General features: G+C 42.7%; 1 protein-coding gene across 1 annotated transcript in view; it reads right to left on the minus strand.

Annotated features, from left to right (window-relative positions):
• The window catches only part of JAK1 (Janus kinase 1), a 150,088-nt gene extending 123,059 nt beyond the window's left edge, over nucleotides 1-27,029 (minus strand). The window contains exon 1 of the mRNA XM_053243926.1: nucleotides 26,832-27,029. The gene's annotated coding sequence lies outside the window, so the exon portion shown is untranslated. The remainder of the gene's footprint in view (nucleotides 1-26,831) is intronic.
• Nucleotides 27,030-27,943: the final 914 nt, after the last annotated feature.

Raw genomic sequence — 27,943 nt, forward strand, 5'->3', positions numbered from 1 at the left:
GCTGCCCAACAGGTAGATGAGTTGATCAAAGAACAGACACAACTCAGAAAGCCCGCAAAAAACAAACGGATATCCTCGAAGCACTCAAGGGCCCCAAAGAAAACTGTACTAAGTACACCCAAAACTGTAACCGACCTGGAGGAAGAGTTGAGGGTGGAACAAGACAAAGCAGCAGAAATATGGAACCTAAAGAAAGAATACAAGAGCATTCTAAAACAATATGAAGAGGAAAAGTCAGCCCTATGCCAAGCCATACAAACAAAAGACCCATCAATCCAAACTTCAGGGGAGAAAGACCCCGATGTGGAAAAATTGGACCCAGTCCTAGCCCAGATTAGTGAAGATAACGCAGAACTTAAGTCGATAGACTCGAGTTACAGCTATCAGCTTGCAAGGATAAGAAACATACAGGAGGAAATGGAAGAAATTAAAAGCATCCTAGAGGACCCCCGACAGGGACACGAAGTAACTACCTTGGCCAAAAATGGTGTTACTGATGATTGTATCATGACAGAAGAGAATATGTTAGTGGAAGAAGGGACAGATCCTAAAAACAGCTTGGACGAAAGTGTAGAAAAAGAACATCCCTTAGAGGCCTCCCAGGAACCTGGGAGCAAAAATGGGTCTATTCTCATCCCAAACCACCCTGCCTTGCCTCCCGTCTCTGAACCCCAAACCCCCTCCCCCTCACCAACCCTCCCCGGGGCCCATCTGCCTCAAAGTAGGTCTACACTTTCACATGAAGTAAACGTGGAAGGGGTAGGGGGTAATACTGTTATCAGGGAAGACATGGAGGTAAGGGTTGAATTAACCCAATAAGCCCCTTTGAACAATACTTGACATGATCTGAGATCTAAGGAACAAATGCCTACTATTCTATTGCCTCGCTTCTACGCGAACAGCGACTCTTTGTCTGAATGGGTCCATGCCTTACACATAACACCCTCCTATCATGGGTTCTCGGGCCAATTCCTATAATATACTTACATGGAATGCTAATGGATTAAGGTCAACAAATCGTTGGCAAGAGATCCTACACTTTTTAACAAAATGGAACTATCACATCTATGTTCTGCAAGAGACCCATTTTGAAAATGAGAGCCACCGCTTTTTGGCACAACAGCAATGGACAGCGGGCCCATCCTTCTGGTCCTACGATGGGAGCGGCAATGCAGGGGTAGCGATATTGTTTAAAGACAGACCTAATCTCAAAATCGAGAGGGTATTGGAAACTGATCAGGGCAGACTAATGTGTGTAGATTTTACTGTCAGGGGTGACCCAAGCTCGGCAACCACTCTAAGGCTTGACCGAGCCTTTAGACTCTGCGCCATATGCCTTGGTACAATCACACCTTAGGAAGGCTCTTTGGGCTAAACTAAAAGATATATGTGACACCAAGCGCCACTTCCTGATCACGGGGGATTTTAATAACAGAGCCCAACTGAGTGACAGGAAAGCCTTTTCAGGAGGCCTCCCAGTCTCCCCCTCAAGTCCCTCTCTAACGAATGAGGAAAAAGCTCTCCAATGGTTTCTGAGTGAGACTCTGGGTTTAGATGATAAGGCCTTAGGGGTGTATAATGATTTGGATTTTTCCCCAATCCGTCACGAAGAGAACTTTAAATCGCAGTATAAACATAAATTTAAAACCAGAGTCAAATTTACATATTACCACCCGAGATCAGCTAGCTGGCTAGAGAGACTCTGGGCTTCCCCTTCTTTTGAAGTCTACAGGTGTAAACTAGTACTTACCCCATGGTCAGACCATGCGGCTGTGGGATTTATTTGTAACCTCTCTGAGGTAATTCCACATGGTAAGCCCTTGTGGTGATTACACCCTAAAATGTTAAGTGATGAATATCTCAAAGGTGGCCTTTTATCAGAACTGAGGTGACAGATCCCTCAGCTATTAGAGGCAGAAGATGGTCTTTTGGGAGCCTGGGAGACACTTAAAAAGAGGGTGGGCTGCCGTACTAGGGCAGTGACCAGCCAGACATATAAGAGAGAGGTCAAAAATTATCAGAAAGCGATCACCCAACATCTGAGGATTGTTGATAAGATGAACAGGGGAGAAGCCTTCGACATGGAATCATGCCGCCGCTACAAAGAGACAATCAGGACATTTCAAAATGAGCTGCGGCACAGGCGTTTAGAAAATAAGCGGTATCACTTCAAAGGGTCTGTAGTTGAAAAAGGGGAGTGGGCAAAGGACAAGATGCATGCATCTAGTTTGACATTCCAAGGCCTGCAATCGGATGGAAGTAGCCCACTAATGGCCGACCCCCACGATATGTTAAAGATCATGGCCCAGTTTTATACAAACTTGTATGCATTGAAGGATATTTCTGTAAAGGACATTCAATCCTATCTAGATAGGTTCTGCAGTCTGAATGAATATGGTCTCGGCTATTCCCTCACTGAGGGGGGGGAAAGCTCTTTGACCCATCCTGTAACAATAGAAGAGGTCAGAGCAGTTATCTCAGCGGGAAAGAACACATCAGCCCCAGGGCCTGATGGTCTGACATGGCCTTTCTATAAGATTTACACAGACCAGCTACTACCAGTTTTAGTAAAATTATTTAATTTTGTCCTAGACAATGGGCGTTTAAATAGGTCCTTTGGGGATGGTCTCTTAATTTCCCCCCCCAAGAAAGATGACATCACTTTACCACAAAACTGGAGACCGATAAACCTCACAAATATCGATTACAGAATCTTTGCCAAAATCCTAAATAATAGATTGGCGAAAGTGGCTCCTAAATTGATCCACAGCTTGCAGACAAGCGCTATCTTGGGAAGAAAGATGACAGATTCATTGTGTCTGCTGAGAGAACTTTTTTACTCCATACAGAATGAAAGTTGGAAAGGTCACCTCCTCTTATTGGATCAAGTTAAGGCCTTTGACAAAGTGAACCACAATTATCTGTGGACATTGTTGAAAGCTAAAGGTATACCACCCCTATTCGTTACTTGGATACAGCTGCTCTATACGAATGCAAAGGTGACACCACAGATTAATGGATGGCGGGGCGACCCAATCACTTTGCATTCGGGTGTCCGCCAAGGATGCCCACTGAGCCCATTACTTTATGTTTTGGCCCTGGATCCGATCCTGATCAGGATTCAGAGAGAACCCCATCTGCAAGGACTCTCGGTCTCTATCCCTCCGCCCTGTGAGATCTTCCCGGGAGGGAGGAGGAGGGAGAGTGATGGGATGGCCGAACCACCTGTCCACTCAGAACCGCACTCTGAGTTTAGGGTAAAATTTGTAGCTCATGCCGATGATGTTACATTACTGTTATCAAATGAAAATGAAATCTCTGTAATACTAGACCTCTTCTGGGAATATGGCAAGATCTCGGGCTCAGAATTAAATGCTGACAAAAGTGTATTTGTTAAAATGGACCCCGGACGCCAGCAACTCTCGTTTCTACCCATCTCTGAATGTAAAAGCGAAGGGGCCCCAGAGTCCAAACTGAAGTAGGTAGATACAGTAAACATTTTGGGGATTGAATATGGGATTAAGGAAAAAGTCTGGGGGGGAAATTGGACAGATTGGGAAGAAAAAGTAATGCTTAAAATCACCATGTGAAAAAATGGAGCCTCGCCATGTACCAGAAAGCGGTTTACATCCAGACTTACCTGATACCCCCGGTGCATAACCTGGCGGTAGTCTATCCTCCCCCGCTCGATCTCCTTCGGAGAGTTGAAAGCCAGATCTTCCATCTAGTATGGCACACAGCGTCCTTCCCTTTGGCCCGTGCAGTAGCATTTAAGGAGGTTGAGCGGGGAGGCCTAGCCCTACCTGCCCTGCAACCCTATTTTGTAACTGAATTCATGTCCTACAATTTTGGAAACTGGATTTTTGTGAATGTCCATAATATGTTCAACCTCCTGCAAAAAAACTGGGTCTCACTTTTCGCTCTGCATTGGCACAAGTCAGCATGGGGCATAGCATGGTGGGGAAAAGGATATTTCAGTGGTATAATATCACACAAGTATTAAAAAGAGAACACCCGGACTACTTGAGAGATTTGTTATTCACACTTAAAAAATGGAAGGTTGAACTGGATCTATTTAAAGGATCTTCCTCAGTTAAGCAGCTAAGGAAAACAATTTATGGAGAGATTCTAGAAGTGGGTTTCTTAAAAGCTGATTTAGAACGTAAACGCTACAAACACCGCACTTCACAGTACTTTTTGCAACCCGATCACCCTATCGCTCTCTTTAAGGAGAAAAAAGTCCCTTTCCATTTATGGGAAACAAGGTGGCGCTTATACCATCAAGTACTACCACTTAATGCGGCTAAGCCATGGCTCCCAGAGGACCAGCAAGAGTGCCCTAAAATCACCTGCAAACAGAAAGCTAGTGAGCTAGGTAAAACATTCAGGGAAACCCACTCAAATTTCTTAAAAGAGTGTGTGGTAGCCAAAAGAGTGTGGCAGGGAGTAAGCAAGCTGTAAGAGTGGCCTGATTTGGAAAAACAGACTTGGGAAGAACTAACATCAGGTTTGAGCGATAGAACCTCTTTTCGAGGTCCCAGAAAGAAACCTTCAAGGAAACGGGATGGAACGGGTGCCCTCATACTAGGGAACTGGAACGTTCCCCTTGTTGTAATCAGGTTAGTAAACCTGTATGTCATTTATGCAATGCTCCTGCATAGGAATAGGGAGGGAAGACGCGACCAAGAGGTTCACGCAGATGAGACAGTAAATCTCTTCTGGAAAAATTTGTATGGTTATGTGCAAAAAGACAAGAGTATCTTTCTAAACAGCAATGGGACAAATTGTGGAATTGGACGTCGGACGTAACCCCCCCGATTACCTGATGTGCCTTGAAATCCCCCACCCCCGAGTTACAGTACTACCTGCATATACTTCATAACCTTGTGGGTTTCCAAATCATTGTGTGTAAATCTTTGTAGATATATCATGTACAAACAACCACTTTGTATATAATTGTGCTTTGGCAACGTACTGTATGCTTCGGTAGTTTGTTGGTTCAATTAAAAAAAATAAAATCTTGTCCTATCTTGGAGAGGCCAGGAAGGGAACTTGAAACCTTCTGCTCTTCCCAGAGCAGCTTCATCCCCTGAGGGGAATATATTGCAGTGCTCACACATCAGTCTCCCATTCATATGCAACCAAGGCAGACCCTGCTTAGCTAAGGGGACAAGTCATGCTTGCTACCACAAAACCAGCTCTCCTCTCCGCCAGCTCAGGGGTAAAACTTGTAAAGGGAATCTGGCTAGGATTCCCCTTTACAATTACTGTGGGATTTCATAGTTTAAGAAGCAGGAAGGGGCGGCAAAAGAGGAATCCTTGATGTTCATTGGGAGTTGGTGGCAGGGATGTGCCATGCGCAGAGGCTGGATCCAGGCTGCAATGGGGCAGATGGAGAAGTCCCTGCTGCCTCCTCCCATGTCTTCACTGCCATCGCCACTGTCCCCACTGACCCCGCCAGTGGGCAGCAAACAGTTTCCCCTTTTGCTGCCCCCCTGCTTAAACTAGGAAATTCCACAGTACTTGTATAGGGAAATCCTAGCTGGATTCCCCTTCTCAAGTATCACCCCACAAACCGGTTCTTTGAACTGGGGCAAGGGTGGTCTGGTTCAAACTTAGACCGGCACCCCACCCCCTTTGGTGCCAGGCCATTTCAAACTCAGACTGCCCGAACTGGGCTGGCTCGATGTGAACCGCTTGCACAATTCTAAAACTGATTGCAGTTCCAGTGGCTGAGGACTACTGCCTTCATGCCCTGCTGTCAGGCTTCCTAGAAATATTTCACTGATCATGGTGGAAAATGGGATGCTAGACAAGATGGACCTTTGGTCTGATTTGGCAGGAAGGCTAGGCTTGCATTCTTAATGTGATAGCTGCTAATCACATGTTTGCTCCCAGGACTGGATGCTCAAGTGTACTCAACGAGAATGTTAAGCACCCAAAGGCACTGTTGAAATAAATGGGATGTTTATGCACAGTTAAGCACTTAAGTCCCATTGATTTCACAGAATAGCTTGTATCTGATGTGGGACTGTACATAAAATGTTTTTAAAGGTCTTTTTAAGCTTTCCCCCTTCCTTTATGGCATTGTCCCATTCAGGGGCGTAACAAGGCTGGAGTGGGCCCAGAGACAAAATTTTTAAATGGGCCCCTCGCGGATGCACACACACACACTTCACATGTGACTTGCCTCTGGGGGGCCCCTCAAGGCGTGGGGGCCCCCAGGCAGCTGCCTCCCCTTGCCTAATGGTAGTTACGCCCCTGGTCCCATTTTAACCAATATCGAACTTCTCCTTGTAACAACCTTGCTAATTCGCTCACAGACAAGTCACCTCATTAAGAATATACTTTCTGGCAGGGCTCCTTGTCTCTAATAGCAACTTAGCAGGCAGGAATTAGCATATGAAGTTTCTTCCAATGTCATATCTACATGCCAGGAAAAGCTTTGTCTGCTAAACTGCTGTTTTTCACACTGCAGTAAAAGGCACCAGAATTCTGTCAGGAAAAAACTGTTCACTCTGCTGTTGCACGCCTAGATTGCTTTTGGGGTTATGGCAGGACTCATCTAGAGCATTCAAGAACATATTTAGAGAGCTCTTCAGAGAGGGATCATTTCCTATTAACCAGCAGCATCCATATCCCCAGAGAACTCTTGTACCGTTCAGAGGGGTTAGGGAAAGCTCTGTGAAATATAATCTCTTGTGGCTGCATCATTATGAGGAGAAAATATTTATTGGGGATAATCACCTTTCAGTGCCGTTCTTGGGAAACAAGACCCTTAAAGTCTAGACTTGTCCCTACCCATGGATTAAATTATAGATTTTTAAACTTTTTAAATTGATTTATCTCCTAGAAATTGTGTTCAAAGCTGATATAATTTTTATGTACCATCTCTCTATCTCTTGATTCAGGCAAGTTTATGATGATTTTCAAGCAAGTTTTGGGTGAAGGGTGAATGTAATCTTCATATGAACCCACTGAATGCATATGTTATTGTGTAATGCTTAGTTGTGAAGAGAATGACGAAAGTCTCTTTCAGCCACAGAAAGAATATCTCTTTCTGTTTTGTGACACTGGACACAAACTGCTTAGCATTCTGGTGACATTTGTTTCTTTGTGCATTTTAATGCATGCTCAAAAATATACGCTCTGGCACCCTCTAGCTTCAGCTTTTTAATAATACAGCTTTGGCAAACAGGGACTATTCTCAACATTATTTAACATGTTGGAATGGCCAGGCGGCTTTATAGACAGGGGTTCTACCCTGAATCTCCTTCAGAAGAGAGTGTGTGTGTTCACACAACAGCCAAACTTACCTCAAAGTCCCTTCTAGATCCTTACACTCACTTCACACACAAATCAGGCTTTGTCTTGTGAATTCTAGCTTTTCTCGAGGTATTTCCAGGTTTTTAAAATGCTGGTTTTAAGCTACTTTTTCTGAAAATGCTGGAGCAAATATTTTATTTATTTAACATATTTTTATACTGCCCAAAACTTACATCTCTGGGTGGTTTGCAATTAAGCAACAAACAGGAAAAGTTAAAACATTAGTTTAAAAAAATAACAAAAATTAAAACACCAGTTAAAACAAAGTAAATGATACAGCAAAAGTTAACACACTACAACAATTCAAACCTTAAAACATTTTAAGCAATGTTAAAACTATTAAAACAATATTTAATTAAAAGCCTGGGTGAATAGATGTGCCTTTAAATACTTTTTAAAAGTTGTCAGAGATGGAGCCTCTTGTTTCCTAGGGAGAGGCACTGATGTAGAATCATTAGTATAATAAGGATACTCTCTTTAGAAATTCAGATGTAGCTCTTTAGTACTATCCCACCCCCACCCTACTACCCCGGCTAGAAGGAAAACACAGAGGAAAACATGTGAACTTGCATCAAAACAAAACTCGAGAGCAGAGGGGTGGGGCTGCTTCCCTCAATGCTGCGAGTGCGATTTGAAGTGGCTTCGCTCAACATTTACCCCGCAGTATCAAGCCATGTGCAAATAACTCCCTGGTACAAGTTTGAGAACTGAGATGTTGCTAAAATGGGAAATGTGAATGACCTGTATTTCCTGTTGTCATCTGTAATATTCCAGAGAGAGCTCAGGCATGTAGGACAGATGCACTCTCTTTCCCCTGTGCTTCCTTCTCTTGACTCATTCACACAACACACACGCATTTCAGCAGGGGCAACACCTAAGCTTCATTTTCAAAGAGAAGAAGCATGAAAACAGGAAATAAACATACACTTTCTGTTTTAGTGGCTGTTAAATTGTTCCCAAACTACTCTGAGCCACCCATTATCAAAGCTCTTGGGGCCTTATCTGCAATTTACATAACTCACAGGAATCTCCATGTTGCTCCTATATATGTGACCCACCCCTCATTAATCATCCTAATAATTAACTTTTCTCAGGTTTCTTCCCTATACCTTTGAAAAACACAACTAGAGAAATGTATCATTGTAAGCAACCCACAGCTACCACAAAATAAGCAAGCTTGCTTGCTAAATATAGAGGGCTTTCTCTTGTTGTACGTGAATGCACTTGTTCCTCGATCAACATGGAGCGATTACCCTGGAAATGTGTAGCATTAATGTCCATCAGCTGTTGATTTGTATACAAAGTTACCAGTAACTTAATTAACATGGATTTCTTTATGCAACAAGCACTGTAGCTGAAGATTGTGAAAAGTGGGGATAGTAGCCTAACATTAATCAGGGACTCTATTTTACTGCAATTGTAAACAAAACCATCCTAAGTATCTTGATTAGACAGATTAGACACACCAAACACATCATGATGCAAGTTGGATAATGATAGTAAGACAAGAAAGGCAGGCAAGAGTAGACAGGGAGCAAAGATAAGGAAAAATGGGCAGCTAACACTGCACAGACTGCAGTGCACTAACACTGCACTAAATGATCTAGAAGCAGGGGTAAGTAGCGGGGTGGCCAGATTTGCAGATGATACCAAACTCTTTTGGGTAGTGAAATCCAGAATTGATTGTGAGGAGCTCCAAAAGGATCTCTCCTAACTGGGTGAGTGGCCAAGAGAATGGCAAATGCAGTTCAATGTTGGCAAGTGTAAAGTGATGCACATTGGAACAAAAAACAAACAAAACCAACTTCAAGTATATGCTGATGGGACTGACCAGGAGAGGGATCTTGGGGTCGTGGTGGACAGCTGGTTTGAAAGTGTCGACTCAATGTGCGGCAGCTGTGAAAAAGGCCAATTCCATGCTAGGGATCATTAGGAAGGAGATTGAAAATAAAACTGCTAATATTATAATGCCCTTATACAAAACTATGGTGAGACCACACCTGGAATGCTGCGTACAATTCTGGTCACCACATCTCAAAAAGGACATTGTAGTAGAACTGGAAAAGGTTCAGAAGAGGGCAACCAAGATGATCAGGGGCCTAGAGCACCTTTCGTATGAGGCAAGGCTACAACTGCACCTGGGGATATTTAGTTTAGAAAACAGATGACTGCAGGGAGACATGATGGAGGTCTATAAAATCATGCATGGTGTGGAGAAAGTGGATAGAGAGAAATTCTTCTGCCTCTCACATAACACTAGAACCAGGGGTTATCCCATGAAATTGATTGCCAGGAAATCTAGGACCAACAAATGGAAGTACTTTTCACACAATGCATGATCAACTTGTGGAATTCTCTGCCACGAGATGTGGTGATAACCAGATCTTGTTGTTACCTGGATGGCTTCAAGAAGGGTTTGGATAACTTCATGGAGGAGAAGTCTATCATTGGCTACTAGTTGGAGGGCTAAAGGCCATCTCTAGCCTCAAAGGTAGGATGCTTGTGAGTACTGGTTGCAGGGGAGTAACAGCAGAAGGGAGGGCATGCCCTCAACTCCTGCCTGTGGCTTCCAGTGGCAACTGGTTGGCCACTGTGTAAAACAGGATGCTGGACTAGATGGGCCTTAGGTATGATCCAGCAGGGCTGTCCTTATGTTCTTTATGTTCAGACTACCAGCAGTCCTGGTACAATAACCATTTATATAGAAGAGAAACAGTTGTTTCCCAGTTCCCTCTATCCTTGGAGTAATGGAAAACTAAAAGAATCTGAAGTCAGCCCATTGTGCATAAAACAGCCTAATACTCTGGATCTGGTACTGAACTCTAAGGCAACAATACTTGTTTCAAAACACAGTGAATGATACACATCCTGAATTACAGACTGGGCTACTGGCAGGGTTGCCAAGGAGCCAGTAAAAACTGGCTCAGTCTGCTTCTTTTCCTAAAACAGTTATGATAAGGAGAAAGCAGCAGCTGTTTTTTAAAAAAAAAGAATGGCATTGCACTTGAACACAAGATGTCGTTATGGGGCAGTATAGAAATATAATAAATAAATGAATAAATAAAAAACAAAAATATCCTCACTGGTTAACTGAGTGGTGACTGCAACCACTCAATTGGCAACCCTACCTCCAGGTCATTCCTGAGGGCCGAAATGAGTGTTGCCAGCTTTAGAACTTAAAGGGCCTTCTATGGGCAGCATCCAGACTACTTAGTCTTGACAAAAGTAAATAAAGTTGTGCCATCGGGTTGGTGTCGACTCTTGGCAACCACAGAGCCCTGTGGTTGTCTTTGGTAGAATACAGGAGGGGTTTACCATTGCCGTCTCCCACACAGTATGAGATGATGCCTTTCAGCATAACACTGCTGCCCAATATAGGTGTTTCCCCATAGTCTGGGAAACATACCAGCGGGGAGTTGAACCTGCAACCTCTTGCTCCCTAGGCAAGTTACTTCTCCGCTGCACCATTAGGTGGCTTCAGTCTTGACAAAGGGTAAAAAGCACTATCAAAATCAACAGGGTAAGTTAATCATCATGACTAACTTCAGTTCCATTAATATCACTGGGACTCAGCCATGACTTATTTAGTCTGAATGCTGCCCAGTATCTTTAGGAATTGCACAGAAACTCTACTAGAAGCAGCTTCTTTACCTGCACACCTTCCTCATATCATTTATTTTGATTGTAAGACTGCAGGAAAGGTTTGGTATTTTTTTATTTAAAAAAATTCTGTTATTTAAAATTCTGTGATTTGACATTTTACAGTAGCTTGTTTTTTTTAGCTGGTCAAGAAATAATGAGTATTTTCCTTACTACAGCACTATAAGAAGTCACACATGGTGCAACTCTTAAAAGCTACACAAGCCTACTAAGGATCTGGACTTAGCAATGTTTAGAATTTAGAGTAATGTAGCCAATGAGGACAAGGTTCAAGAGGACAGGTGGTAGGCCACACCATTCCGAGCAACTTGTCCACATACTCAGGAGTCACAAACTGAAATTAATCCAGGGTCATCACATAAGAAGAGCTGCTGGACACCGCGGCATCAGACTTTATAACTATCGTGGAGTCTGAATCTAAGTCAGCCTGAATAAAAGAGATTGTGTCCACAAAAAACTCATTAAAATTGTCACAGCAAATAATTGGTTCCAAGTACTGATTCAAGGGGGAAGGGGTGCACATAAGCCCCTTCACAACCCTGAACAACTCCGTCGGACGTGAACTTACGGACATGAAATGATACAGGAGGAGAAGAATCACTTCATTGTTGCACGTATCGCCTGAGCATAGATCTTCAAATGCACTCTATGTAGTAAGTCTTCCTCCACTTGTGCTCTAGTCGTCTACCTCGTTGCTTCTGCCCCCTTAGTTCTTCTGTATACCAAGGGGCCAGTTTTGAAGTGGGTCGGAGAACACGCTTAGGAGCGATCGTGTCCACTGCCCTGGTGAGTTGATTATTCCAATTCTCCACCAGAGTATCAACAGGACCACCAGCAGAGCCAACACTAAATCCCTCCAGGGGCTTCTCGGAATCATATTGGATCCAATAACGTTCTCAGGCATACCATCCTAATGGGCCCCCCGCACTTGTGGAGGTGCAACATGATCGTGAGTCCAACCTTAACCAGATGGTTGCTTGTCCATGACCATGTGGAAATCATAGGAGTCCCCACTCACAGAACACCACACTGTTCAGATCGAAAGACCAGATCAAGTATGTGACCAGCAATATGCATTGGTCCCGAGACTACTTGGGATAAGCCCATAGTTGTCATTGCCACTATGAACTCCTGAGCGGCCCTGGACAAATTGGTCCAAGTGAACGTTGAAGTTGCCCAGCACCACAAGCCTGGGAGACTCCAACACCAAACTTGAGACCAAGCCCATCAGCTCAGTTAGGGACTCCGTCAGGTAGCAGAACAATCTGTACACAAACAGAAGTCCTAGTCTATTCCTGGTCCCCAAATTTAAGTACACACACTCAATATGGTTAGACACTTAGACAGGGATCCTGGCAAGGGAGATATCATTCTTATAGACCATAGCCATGCCACTTCCCCACCCACATCCCCTTCTCTGCTCCTAAACAGAGTACCCTGAAGGAAGAAGCTGGGACCAGACTGGACCACCAGCCTCCCTCAACCAAATATCTGGGACCAGACCGGGCCACCAGCCTCCCCCAACCAAGTCTCTGTACGTGCCAGATCGGCCCCTTCATCCAGAATCAAATCATGGATGATTTCAGGATTATTCTGACCAACCTGGCATTACAAAGGAGCAAGACAAGGTTCTGTGAGTAGTTGGCATTGCTTTCCAAGGTCAAAGAGCTGGCCAGCAATTATGTTTCTGATCTCCCTTTCCCTGCCACAGCCTGCTGACTTGTCGTCAACGTTACTTCTACTCTGCACCACCACTGGAATAGCTGCCCCATAATCAGTGGATACACCACTTCTCCCCATCCCCAGACACATTAAAACTCAGCTCACCCAGGATTTTAAAACAGAAGCCAAATTAAAATACTGGGCTGGGTTTATATAGTGATTAATTCAGGTTATGAGGTTTCTCACAGAAGCAAAGAATGACACATGACAACTATCAAAAACCTCACATCCATTCTTAAATATGAGAATATTGAGTGAGATGCTGCCACTTTGATCTTTGTTACATATGCATATCTACAAAATGTTCAGGATAGGTACGGTCTTTAATAGTGTGTGTTGGTTTTTTTGCAATCTTGCAACATAAAGCTCTGGCATAAGCCCAGGCTACCATGACAGTTTGCTGCAACCCTAAGGTCTTAATTTTTCACTGATGTTGCAATCAGTTTTCTACTCCCCACACTTTTAAATCAAAATGAGAAAATTGCATTGTTATCTCAGCAGAAGGAAGGTCTGCTAAGCTACACTTCAAATATTGACAGGGTTTACTGTTTCTTCCACCCTATTTATGAGATTGTCTAGTCTTTTTAAAACACAGACCTTTCCCAACATCCATGAACAGCATTAATTGAAAAGTAAATGGCAAACTGTTATATAATATACACAGTATTAACATATATCTGAATAGTCTATCTACACAATTTAAGAATTCAGACATGACAGCCATAGCTGAAGTAGATAGAACATTGACAATTGCTTAACCATGGTTAAGTAATCAGAAGGAAGCCATGAGATCACACCCTTCCTTCCCTGATTCTGAAACATGAATTCCTCTACCAGGTTTAACCACAGATAACATTTGCAGAAAAATTAACCATGGGTAGAACTAAATGGGGCTTCTGCTCAGTGTTCCCTGTAACAGGGATTCCCAGATGCTGTTGACTACAACCCCCATAATCCCAGCCAGTGGCCACTGCAGCTGAAGATGCTAGGAACTGTAGTCAACATCTGGAAATCCCTGTTACAGGGAAACTGCTCCTGCTTAATTGAGGATCTGAAGCCAGCTTTTACCATGGTTGCAGCTCCTGCTTAACAGTTAACCATGATGAAGCTTTTTGTGCTCCAGAAGCTACTGGAGGGGAAAGGAAGCACATGGTCTTGTGGCTTGCTCCTGATTGCTTAACTTTGGTTAAACAACTGACAGCATTATGTGTGCAACAGACCTAATTAAGTATCTATGTACTTACACATTTTTTTTCATTTCCACAGATGGCAAAAAGGACACATCAATTTTAAATGTCTGACTCTGTGTGTAAAAGAGCCACATTGGGAGAGTCTCTCAACATTGCTGCACCTTGCCTAGAACAGGGATGGCCACCTTTTCAGCACTAAATTCTTTATACCTTTGATCATTGTGTAGATAAGGGAATGTTGGCAGTTCAGCTTTTCAGACTGTTACACAACAAGCTGCAACCTGTTAAAGAGTAGGAACCCTAATTGCAACACGCAGAATGCAGCAAAGTTGCAGGTTCATTTGCTGGTGAAATCCATGCCATCTGAGTACTCAAACACACATTTGTCATCTTTCATTCTCTGTTTCATTGTCTGAAACTTCCAAAGAGCAAAGATGAGTTATAATAGAAGAAAGGAATTTTTGTTATTGTCAAATTTTATTATGCCCCCAAACCCATCAGCAGTGTCTTTCATTGAAGTGAAATGTTAAGCTGCAAAATTGTTAACATGTGTTTTCCAACTGGAATACATCCTTGCTTTGGTTTGCATATATAAAGCATAGCCAGCTTCTCAGCAGAGAATAATGTTGTCTTTGATCTTCACTTGTTGGGTTCCTGTGAAGCTAAGATGGCTGCCATCCTTCAGTTATCACAGTACTGTACCTTTAGCATAGACAGCATCAGCACAGTGATAACTGAGCCAGGGCAGCCTGTCAGTCATTATCTGCCCATCTCCTTGGGATAAACAGTACTTCAAATATTTTGGATGCAAATGATCCCAAGAGTCAAAGGCTTGGTTTTTCCTTAGTTGGATGCTCAAAAAAGATCACAGTGGACACTGATGCTTGAATCTTGACTGTCAGAACTGGGTCGTCACTATAGAATCTGATATACAATAAATATATATACAATAAGACATGCCATTTGGAAGTTTATTCAGTAATTTATCCACCGCAGAAGCTTCCATTAATTGTTCACAGTATAGTACAACCATTTTCCTATATGCAGTGTGTGTGTGTGTGTGTGTGTGTGTGTGTGTGTGTGTGTGTGTGTGTGCAATATGCAAGCATCTCCTCTCACAACAGTTATTTGTAACAAACAAATTGCACTCGCATTGTATTTCTTAAGAAAATTGAAGTGGGGTCATTCCAGAGAGAATGGTGTTATGAGTCCATTGATGCAAATGGCCTATGAGCCCCACTGCTCATTGAGATCATCTGGAGAGGTCATCTGCAGTTGCCACCTGCTCATCTATCTGGTGGCTGCTCAGGGAGCGTCCTTTTCTGTTGCTGCCCCAAGGTTGTGGAATGCGCTCCCTGCCAAAATAAGAGCCTCCCCATCTCTGACAACTTTAAAAAATACTCTCAAGATACATTTATTCACCCAAGCTTTTTAACCTGAATTGTGGCTTTAAATTGTTTTACTTGCTGTTTTAATTTGTCTTAATGTTTGTTGTAAACTGCCCAGAGACATGAGTTTGGGACGGTATGCAAATATACTAAATGAATGAATGAAAAATAGTGCTACAATTAAAGAATTGTTCAGATATATGTACAATATGACCCAATAGTTCGTTTCAGCAGAGTGACTGTATGAAAGAATAAGATGTTAGACAAGAGTCACTGCTGTGTGCCTCCTAAAGCAGCCTTCCTGCTGGGGTTTGTAAGGCCATTTCCCCACAGCAGCAATGCTCACCAAAGCACTTTTTAAACATAATCCACACTTTAAAAAGCAGCTAGGGTTCAGCTTGGTGAACAACAGTAAATCCCAATTTGCTCAACTATCACTTGCATGTGTGCACATGATCTCATTGGAAAGCAGCCATGGTGGTGTTTCTTTCTTTTTTGTGTCAGCATATTGTATCAACAATACATTTAAAATGCTAGATGCTTCCAAAAGAACGAAGAGCTCAGGCTTGCTACCAGTGGACCTCAAACAGTCTCAGGGCAAACATAGTCTCCACAATAGTGCTGAAATGACAATAAATACAATTTATTGTCGTTTCAGCACCATTGCTGTTCCATTTGTTTTATGAACTATAGTCAAAAGGCTAAGTGGGGATGACATGGCTATGTACTCTAGTGTTACTAACTGCTGTGTACACAGAGAGGCTTTTCTATGACCAAGGACTCATATATCAGCACACACTTCTAGCAATGATGTATTAAGACTCTCAGGAACTACTCTAAACAGAACTTAACCTCTAGTGTTACTCACCCATGGAAAGTCAGTGAAGTCTAGTGGCTGATAAGTTGCATTTGAGAAGAGAAATGTCAGTTCAGATGAGAGAGAAAGAGAGAGAGACCTAAGCTGGTGTAGTTGCCGAGTAATCAATTAGAAAATCCCTGATCTACAGGTTCAAATCTCACCTTTGCTTTTAAATGAATAGGTAGCCTTAGAACTGAAAATAGAAAGTGTGCTGTGAAAGATTCTGGGATAGAATTTTCCACTCTAGAAGTCCAGGGATGACCAACTTTTCAACATGGAAGTCACTCTACTTTAATCTGACATGGCAAGATACACCCGCCCAGATGCCTTAATGAGAAAACCACAGAAGCCCAAATACTGAAAAGTGTTGTCCCTTTGTTAGGCAAGTGATAAATAAAGAACACAGCACCACTGTGGCTGTTCCAACTGGTGAAGCAGCAAACCTGTGCTGTAAATGGTTATTACTATAAAAACAGAATAACCACCCTATTGGTACTCCCCCATTATTACCAGTGGCCAAGTAGCTGAAATCAAAGTGCCATACTAGACATGACTTTACACATACTAGCTCACATTCTGACTCAGTGTGCACCTGTGAATCAGGAAAAAGTAATTTATTCTGTGGAGAACTTCCTGAACTCTGCAATGCTTATTTTGCGCAGTAAGAGGGGACTCCTTCTCTGAGAAGTGCCCTGCACAACCTGGAAATATCCCCCAAAAGCTGCGTGGTGAGTCAGGGTGGCAGTCATGTTTGGTCCTGGGCTTTTGGGGGGTCATTAAACAACAGCCAGGGAGCCCAATCAATCAATCAATCAATCAATCAATCAATCCGATTTCTATACCGCCCTTCCAAAAATGGCTCAGGGCGGTTCACACAGAGAAATAACAAACAAATAAGATGGAGCCCTGTCCCCAAAGGGCTCACAATCTAAAAAGAAACATAAGATAGACACCAGCAACAGTCACTGGAAGTACTGTGTTGGGGTTGGATTAGTACCATGGTGGGGGAAAGCTTAATCCTCCCACACTGTGGTCCCAATCTGGATCAGTCGATCCCATGGCTGCAATTAAAGAGGAACTTCAGCACCAAATGATGTGTTTAACAGCTCATCTTGTTAAGTTCAAAGACTGCCATTTCACAGACATATCAAAATGTTATAGATTAACATTTAGCATGTGTCAGCATTGGAAATGCTTTATCACTCTGTCTCATCCCCATTCAGGATCAACTCAACCATAAAAGCAGCTCAGCGGCAGCCTCAACATAAGGTAGTGAGGCATCCGATTTAGGGCACCAAGAGATGCCAAACTGCCAATTATTATATTTATTGAATGGACTACATTTGTAGTACACATGCAGTATGTAACTACATTTGCTCATCTTCATCCCTGTTACCTATGGCTCTCACCTCACTGTTGAAATTTAGATTGTAAACTTGTTGGGGCAAGGACCGGTCTTTTGCTTACATTTCTCTGCCAGCCACCTGAGGAAGAAGAAATCAAAGAGTGCCTCCCACCCTGGATGCAGCACAGCACTTTGGACTCCTGCACTACTTCAAACCTGTTTTCCCATGCACACTGAGACTGCACTGCTGAGTCTTTTGGAGATCACAGGGAGTTCTGGGGCATACCCTTTGGCCGTACTGCTACCCACCTTATATAATGTTGCAAAAACCCAAGCTAAACCTGTCTCCACTAAAGTTTAACTAATTACTGGAATGCAAGCAGAATCAAAGAAAACTGGCAGAAAGAGGATGAGATTTTCTATACTAAGACCAATGTACAGAGGAGATATGAAGTAAGACTGCTTATGTAAATCTGGGATTTAGGATGCAATCTGACCATTAAGATCAACGGTTGTTTTGGCCACTAACTGGAATAGGATGTGGATTGTAACCTTAGGCTGTGATGCTCCTTGACATTTAGATTCCAGAATATAAATTGCTAGCCACTGTGGCTGACTAATGAAGCGTGCACACTTTGAGGGACTGCAGGGACGTGCCGGGAGCCTTCGCACAACTCTTGTAATGAATAAAAGAGGGCAATTATTAAAAGAGTCACCAAAACTGCTGAATCTCACTGACGTGTTTCCGATCTTACAGATGGCTTCCGGAGCACAGCACTCTTCCAAACTCTCTTGTGCAGCATAGAATGCACGCAATGGGACTGGAGGAGTTGTGCATGGTTTCCTGGCATGTCCTTACAGTCCCTCAAAGTGTGTGAGCTTTGTTTGTCAGGATGTCAGCCAGTGTCTCTAGGACTGAAATAACTGAGCTGAAAATGCATTAAACAAGTCCAGAAACCTGCCCTTTGCATATCAGTGAATCCTGTACAATGTATCACAGATACTTTCAGTTGAAGTGTTCATATTACTAATTATTATGTTCAAAAACATCTCACATTTTTTTTTTAACACAAGAGGGCAATGATGAGACAAAAACGTATTGGGGAAAATACTTTTAACGTTTAAACAAAACACACCAAATTACAAACATTTGTCTCACAAGAAGAGACAATAATTATTTTACACAATAGAGTATGAAACCACACACACCCAGTTGGTTATTTGGGATTTCTAGTGATTTGACACACCTATATCCACATTTTCTGAGTGCCTCCTACAAAGCCCCGTGTTAACACATGTGAGAGAAAGCCAACAAACCCCATCTAGAAATCTTCACATATAAAAACAGCTGGGCAAAAGGTGCTAGATGTGAGTGTCTCTACCACAAAAGAGATGGCTGGTCACCTTTTTTGGAGTGGAGGCGGTGCCTAGAATTGGTCCTCTTACACTCAAAAATCCTGAGGGCAACACTTCCTGCACAGTTTCAGGTGCTGGAGATAGGGTTTCCCCCTTGTGTGGCACCTTTTTGTTTATGCTGGCCAATATCCAGAAGAGCTATTTGTACATGAAAGATCCTACGGAACAGATTGCCCCGTTAGATCAAGGCATATATCACTACAGCTGACATTTCCATTTATCCAAACCTCTTTTGATACTAGTGTTGTATAATACTAGTATAATACAAAAAAATGTATTATAACACACACTTTGGGTATATATATATCTTTCTATAATGATGTAGCCTTATTTAAGGTAAAGTAAAAGGTAAAGTGTGCCGTCAAGTCAATTTCGACTCTTGGTGCCCACAGAGCCCTGTGGTTTCCTTTTGGTAGAATACATTGCCTCCTCCCATGCAGTATGAGATGATGCCTTTCAGCATCTTCCTATATTACTGCTGCCCTTTATTCTGAGAAACATACCAGTGGGGATTTGAACTGGTAACCTTCTGCTTGTTAGTCAAGCACTTCCCCGCTGTGCCACTTAAGGTGACTGTATAGCCTTATTACTTCCTTGTTATTACCCTGGCCGAACTGATGAATTTTATGTCACACCTCTTCAGGGGCGTAGCTAGTGGAGAGGGGGCCCGTGTTCATCCCTCTCTCGGGCGGCCCCCCAGAGTGAGGGAGACAATGAAGAAAATAGGAAGGGATGGAGCTGGAGGGCTCTCAGGAACTGGGGGCCCGTGTTCTTTGAACCCTTTCGTTCAATTATAGCTACGCCCCTGCACCTCTTCTTGAAGATAAGAAATCTTCTATCACATACAAGGTTTCTAAATTTTGTGTGGCCACTGTTAAGATCCACCAACAATAATTTCTACCCTTTAGGTCTTGCGATAAAATGTTTTCTGTGTTGGTGTATGGTATGATAGATCTCTTATCTGAATGTTGTATAGTTAGTTGTATTTATTATTGTAATAAAGCTATTCATTCATTCACGATGGGCAGAAGGCAAGCAATAGGCAGGCAGGTGGTGAAGTACGGCTTCTCTTGCACTCCCCTGCAAAAAACCTAGTGGCTACACACCCTCACTTTCTCCTTACCTCCTTACTTCTTGCGACACCTGGTCAGCAGCAGAGTAAGTTTTAATTGGGTACCTCCTCAAGCATGTAACAACTTTTATCGATGCATGTTTTTCTCCCAACTGGTAATGATAGTGCCAGAAGGTAGAAAAGCTCAATAATAGGAAGGGGAAAGATCCTTATTTGGGACCTGCAGAGGAGAAACAAAATACTGCCAGTAAAAAAAAGGTAATCTGAATGAGTCTACAAAGAGGTATGTTTCACATCACAGTACTCTGGAGTAAAATTCCCTGAATGAAGGAATACAATATTCCTGAAGTCATGCTGAACTAGGCTACTAAATTCAATAGCATTTCATCTTCAATTTTCCCCACTTGTGTTTTATCGAATATATATGTAACACATGTAAACATGTACTTGCAATCTACAAAATGTATACTGTGGTTAAGTCTTAAAGGTATTTATCTTCTACACCTCAGAGTTCTTATTCTGGATTAAAGCAATTCAGGTGAAGTTAATAAGTGAATGTCTTGAATTCTGCCACACTGCATTACAAATGGCATTGCTTTCAATTTTCTATTTCATGTTCTTAACAGAATGAAAAAAGTGCAACTCTATAGAACTTATTAAACAATATTCATTGCAAGCCATAAAGAGGCTAAACCGAATCAGCACTGTGCTTTCCAGAAAACAGCTTTGCACGGAAAGTGTATTACAAATAAATGATATTACATAAAGAAATTTAATTCCTCAAAACCATGTTATAACTTTCAGAAAGACACTCCTCTTTATTGAACTGAAAAAAGGATATGGTCTAGGAATGCAGATAAGCCAGTGCTGAACAATGCTAGTGCAAAAGACACTGACCATTATAAATGCAAACCGTTACAGTACTTTTCAAATACATTACATAATACTGTATGAGATTTTGCTTACCATGCCCTAGTTCAGAAATGACATTTAGGCTTTTAGGTGAGAGCTTGGACTTGACATGGGGACACTCAGGTGCAGGTTTCCTTTCAGCCATCAAGTTCACTGGCTGAACTCTAGGCCAGTCACTCTCTCTCAGCCTAAGCTACCGCACAGGGTAACATGGGATACCAATGTCAGGATAACATGGCAACATGAACACCTTGGAACTCATCAACTCTAATTAAGCTACTATTTGTAATTTAACTTCTATATATCTTGTACTGCTTATTCCTTTTTCATGATATTATTGTTTGTGGAGCTTTTTAAAGATAGCTGTTATATAATACATGAGAAGCTGTCTTAGACTTAGTCACAACATACGGTCTGCCTATTTCAGTGTGGTCACTTGGCCGATTGGCCTTGGCTCTCCTCAGTCTTAGGAAGAAATCTTTCCCTAGCTCTACCACCCAAAATTATTTTAATTAAATATGCCAGATACTGAATAAAGGCAAGCAGCTTAGGGAAAGAGGAGTTTCTTCTGCCCTCTCAGTTTTCTAACTGCATATTGTTATCTCTCAGGAGCACCTATTTTTCTGGCCAAATCACCGATTTTACACACTGATTATTGTTAAACACAAATGATTATTGTTATAAGCAACAAATGAGTCAATGTGCAAGGTATGAAGGCTAAAGAGAAATTCCTTTGCTCCAAATAAATAAGTGTGACTGTTTGACCGATGTTGATAATGTTGCTATAGTTAAGATATTAAAAAGTAACCACAACAAACACTCTTAAAATGCAAAGGATTTCTTTTGCAATTTAATCTTGAATATGTCCCACAGAGAGCCTTTAAACATTGCTGAGACTTATAGCCTCATCCTGTACTGAAATATCTTTAACCATCCTTACTAAAAACTATGTCTCTGATTGAACTTACTAATGCAACATCCATGCTGTACCAGGCTCCACTGCATATGGAGCTATGTCTGGGTCTAAAATATGTTGTTTCAACAATAGGTTTTATTTTTAATTGTGTAGTCTATATTCATTATATATCCCGGCAGAGAGAGAGAGAGAGAGATCCCAGAAGATATCCGCAGTTTAGGCTCGCTGTCGGCCTTTAAGAGAGCCCTAAAAACTTATTTGTTTGGCCTGGCCTTCCAAGGTTTGTAAAGTGTTTTTAAAAGTATTTTAATTGTTTTTATATTGTTTTTATCACTGTGTTTTGAATTGTGTGTTTTTATGTCTTTTTAAAGTTGTACACTGCCCAGAGCCTTTGGATGGGGCGGTTTATAAATGGAATGAATGAATGAATGAATGATTATCAAGCTTAACTTATATAAAGTTAAACCTGCCAAATTTGCATGTTTCTTTTCTGCAGAAGTACAGATATACCTCTCCCTTTACCTAGCATTGTATGAATGCTGAATCTTTGCACTAGCCGTTTCCACTAACCAGACAGACAGACATTGTAACCACAATTAGTAAGAATTAAGAGCTACTTTGATTAAAAATATTAAGTGCATTCCCACTGGGAACTTGCATGCAAGGTCTGTTTAAATTAATGGCTCAGTTCAATGAAGCTTGTGCAAGAAGGGTTCCCAGTGGACTAGGCCCACAGTATGTAATTACAACAAGAACAGAACTAAAAGTGCTGTAGGTGCTACCAAGGAGAAAATCTATATATTTGAAACTGATAAATTACTGAATAAGGCAAAACACAGTCTTGCCCACAGCAAAGTCATAGTCCTGAGAATGGAGACATTCTATAAGTGTCATTAAAGTCAGTCAATATTCACTGAAAGTTTAATGACCATGACTTTTGCCTATATATTCTTTTCTACTTGCCTTGAATATCATAATATCACTGCCCTTCAACCTTTCTGGATCCAAGATCAACCTTTAACTCCAATTTTCAACATGGGGCTCACTACTGTTGTGATGGTTTTGTTCACATATTGTGTTTAATTTACTCTATGTGTCTATGTAGTATTCCCTTCCCTTTTCAGAAGACCAGAATCTTTCCAGAAGACCATTCTGATGCTGCTGGAGTGACCAGCCTTAAGTTAAGAGCATCAGAATGCTGCTAACGTAAACAAACAAACAAACAAACAAACAAACAAATAAATTTTAAAAAATGAAGGTTGGGGCTTAAAGGTGAGACTGGCCCAGTGGCAGATTACATCTTACCAGTTGAAAACCAGTACTGCACAGCTTGATCCTATGAATATTAACTCAGAAATAAGTTTATGCCCAGGTAAGCATCCACAGGTAAATGACTGCTATATCGGGCTTAAATATTAATACAAAACATCCACAGCCCATGAAACCTCATCTTTTCTACATTTCCTTGTCTTGTCTGTGGCTCTTTCTGCCATTGTCCTCCTCCCTACACCTTTCTTTAGACATCTGTTAGTCAGGCGGCATCCTGTGTTTGACAGAAGCATTCTCTTTCACCCTAAATGAGAACCTCTGTTGTCAAGTGTAACAAACAAATGAATAATTCAATGGATAAATCTCCTAAACACATTATTAGCTATGCATCAGCCATGAAACATAGGCACGTAATCCTGTCATTTCCCCCACCCTCTCCTGGAAGCCTCCTGGCCAAGGCACCCCTTTCCAAAAATCCACAGACATTTGCTCAAAAACAAATGTAAGACCAGTAGGATGACAAGCGGTGTCCTTGTATAAGAACTATGTAAATTGTTTTAAAGTATTTTAATTGGTTTTAAATGGCTCTGAATTGTTTTAAAATTGTTTTTATATTGTTTTAAGCAGTGTGTTCTTAAATGTTTGTTTTTATGTTTTTTAAATTTGTTGTGCACCGCCCAGAGCCTTTGGATGAGGCAGTCTAGAAATGAAATGAAATGAAAAAATACATGTAGAATCTTCAGTTACGCCACAGCAGATATGATCCCACTTCTCCTATGCAGAGCGCAGGAAAGGGTAAAAGTAATTAGCTCAGGGAAAGCTTACCCCATGCCCCCACCTTAACTCATAAAGCAAGATTTACTGTCTTCCAAAACTCTTAACAATGCAGAAAAAGAAAGGGAGGGGAGGCAGTACCTGTTATGTTTAGAGAAAATATTTGTTAAAACCACAGATGGTGCAATGGTGAAACCAAGGCCACAGACCTGAACCTTGGTCACTCTGTCCAGAGGGGACAAACAACCAATATTTTGTTAAACTATAACCTATTCAGAAGCCATGAAGCAAGTAGTTGATCAAGGTATCCTGACACTGTGGCTATTCTGCTTGTCCATATCAACACATCCCTGGACAACCGCCGTTTTGCCAAATAGTTCTAAACAGCTTGTCCTCACTATAAAGCTATTTGTTAATAAATTGCTTATCTTCTCTATAAAGCAAAGAATTAGAATCCAGCTGCAGGTGGGCTTTAGAAAAGTGATTGAGTGTAGATGGGCAAGCAAAAAGGCCTTGAAACTGGCCTGGTGAGCAGCCAGATGACACATGAACGCTTAAAACTATCCAAATTGAAACATAAAACAAAGAGGTGTAGCGGGGTGCTCACTGGAGTTTTTTGGGAATGGCTTCAGAGGGTTCACAGCCACCAGATATCCTTAAACAAAAATGCCATGTATTTTAAACATTTGCCTCTTGTTCACTATAAACAGAGCTTAGTGTACAGTTATTATTCCTGGAATCTCTGTTTCTGAATAATCCAGGATTTAAACATTTTGATCTGCCCTGGTAGTTAATCTCTAAAATGAGAGGTGTGAGAACTCAAGCCTCGAAATCTAGACATCTCCCTCTTGTTCCAAACATGTGGGAGCTCATTTTAGTGACTTAATTGGTCACAGAAAAACACTCAAGTCTCTACTTAAAGGCACTTTATTCCTGCTCTTGACATACAATGTTTGCAAGGTTAAGATCTGATATGGAAAATAAGCTTAGAGGCTAAGGCTGCCATCCTACACATTTATTATTATTATTATCATTATTATTATTATTATTACATTTATATCCCGCTCTTCCTCCAAGGAGCCCAGAGCGGTGTACTACACACTTGAGTTTCTCTTTCACAACAACCCTGTGAAGTAGGTTAGGCTGAGAGAGAAGTGACTGGCCCAGAGTCACCCAGCTAGTTTCATGGCTGAATGGAGATTTGAACTCGGGTCTCCCCAGTCCTAGTCCAGCACTCTAACCACTACACCACGCTGGCTCTACCATTTCACCGGTGGTAAGCCCCAATGAGCTTGCTTCTGAATCAGAGCCAGCATCAGGAGACAGTATCACTGAGCAGCAGCTCAAGGCTGAAGTGCTGAGAACCCAGGGTCCTTAGTAGAGCCCACTGTCAACCAATGTCTCAGAGGCTACTAGTCTTGATGGCTATAGAGTACCTCCAGGTTCAAAGGCAGGATGCCTCTGAATACCAGTTGTAGGAGAGCAAGAGTAGGGAGGGGGCATGCCTTCTACTGTTTGTGGGCTTCCTAGAGGCATCTAGTGGGCCACTGTAGAAAACCGGATGCTGGACGATAGAGGTCTTGGGCCTGATCTGGTAGGACTGTTCTTATGCAACCCTCAGACCACCTGTGCAACTATAGCCTTTGTTAGTAATGGAGGAGTGACTCTCCTGGCGGAGAGAGTTGCTCTATCATTGCTTTTCCTTTTCCATCTCACCTGCCAAGAAAAAACCCATAAATCTTGGAGGGACGCTGAAGCAGGGGGGGCCCATGCAGGGCCACCCTGAAACCCTGAACCAGTCCTTTTCAAAATAAACATGCATAGATTTTATCTCAACTGGGCAAATCTTCAAGGCATTGTGTGTAGCATGGTGGGTAGTATTGGTTTCTGGACAGAAGACACATAGCCTATTCTCTGCTCAGCCCTATGAGTCATTGGATAGGCCCGGGCAAGTCACTCTCTTGCAGTCCAACTATCTCAGAGGATGGTTAAGAGGCTACATGAGATACAAATGCTAAGGAAGTTTACATCAGAGACTGATGTAATATTCAGGCCCCTTGTACCTTCAATGGTTCTGCAGATGAGGACATTTTGTTGATGCAATGTTTAAAAGTCTCCTGCAGCACTGACACAACTAGCCTCAACATTCCTTGGCTTATAGAATGATTATAGGACAATGGGTACAGGAGTCCTAAAGCTAGGCTTGCTAGCCGTCAACCTGGAGATTATGCACTTCTGAAGTGAAGATGCAACAAATGTACTTCCCTTTTCATTCCTTCACTCAAGGCTCCGGGTTGTGTGGGATCCTGGCAGCAACACCCTCTGGGGAGCCCCAAAAGGTATGTACAGCTAGTGGCTGCAAAGAACATATGTTTCCTTCCACCCTCTTCTAAGTGTGTGTCAAGCAGCAGCTACCACAATCACCCAATAGGAGAAAGTGCACTACTTGTCCTCTCTCTAGAGGAGTAGTAATTTTTCCAAGAGGGAACTAAAACATATACATACAAATCCACACACACACGTGTCATATGTAAACAGAAATCTAATCCAGCCAGAAATTGGGGGTGTGTGTTTTGCCCTCAATTTCCTGCAGACCCCACCAGCGCCAGTTTAGTCCGGCTGGGAATGGTTCTGGTCATGTCTCAGTTGTGTATGCTTGCTTTAAAAAAATGTAGTCAGAATGATTAACAATAATGTGCTGGACAGGAAACAGAAAAGATGGCAAGACCACTTTGTGGTACAACAAACAGGCCAGCAAACTGGCTGTCCAGTCCCGAATGCCAAGCACAGAACTCCAACAAGGCAGGTTTGAACTCTTAGCAGCAATGGAACCCCTGGTGGGACAATCTACCAAGCAACCGCAGGGAGGGGCTATTCCAGGACAGAACCTGGAACTGACAAGCGCACATACCAAGCAGCTTCCAAGCAGTCTGACCAAGCCAGTCTCGCCCCAGCTGTAGCTCCTCCTTTTGGGATACTCACCCCAGCCAGCCTTGGAGACTCCTCCGTCTTCCTCCTCCTCTTCCTCCGTCCTAGGCTCCTCCCTCTGGATGTTTCATGTAAACAACATCCAGGCTATATTTACAATCACTTGACGGGAAGGGAGCAGTGCCAGAATTCTTAAGGAAAATAATAGTGCGCAACATTTTAAAAGCCAAACATCTACACACGCCCTCCGGAGGAGAAGCCTCCCCCACCCCACACCTCCTCCTTCTGCCCCCCATCACTGCGCAGAGCCATCAAATCCTCCCGGATCATATCTTTCTGCTTACAAACATCCATTCCGTAAAAGGGATCCGCAGCGACGGAACAGAGTTTTGCTCCTCCAAGCCCACTCCCCAGTTCTCATCCTGTCCTCCCCCGCGAAAAACATTCCAGCGCCTATTCCGAAAGCGCGCCTGCGAGGTCGGAGCGCCTGGTGGTTAGAGCGGAGCAGCCAGCCAGCTGTTAGGGCAGAACGCTTGTAAACAAAACGCAGCTTCTCCAGCTGCGCGCCGCTACGGGTGATCGCGTTTACTAATGGAAAAAATAATAATAAAAGGGGCAAGGCAGGGAGTTAAAACCTCAACCCATCGCCTTCCCCCAACCCACTTCCCGTCACCTCCCCCTTGAAAAAATATGCCCCCACCATATCAAAATTGACCAACCTCTAGCTGGGATTTCCAGTACTGCCTAAAGGTGGACAGAGAGCGGACAGCTCGGGAGTTGGGATGCCAGATTGCAACGCCCTGCAATAAACATACACCCGCTCGTCCCCTCCTTGATCGACTGCCCCCCTCACCCGCTCCGCGCCGCGCTCCCGCGAGCCACTGCCTTCTGCCCACCCACCTTTCCAGCCGCGTCTTCTACCCCCTCTCTTTTTTTTCTTTGTTCTTAGCGATCTTTGCATGAAGATTATCTAATGACGCAGCATAGACTCGCCACAACGTGACTGTCGCCATTTTTCTGTTTTTATTATATCTCTCACACACTGCCATGTGATAGAAATTAAACACACACACACGCACGCAGGCAGACACGCACAATATACAGACAGACAAAAACTTCCGGGTCTCATGACCAGAAAAGAGCAAAACAAAACGAGGGCAGACAAC

Source organism: Hemicordylus capensis, chromosome 4 (genome assembly GCF_027244095.1).
Source record: "Hemicordylus capensis ecotype Gifberg chromosome 4, rHemCap1.1.pri, whole genome shotgun sequence".
In the NCBI taxonomy this organism is placed as follows: domain Eukaryota; kingdom Metazoa; phylum Chordata; class Lepidosauria; order Squamata; family Cordylidae; genus Hemicordylus; species Hemicordylus capensis.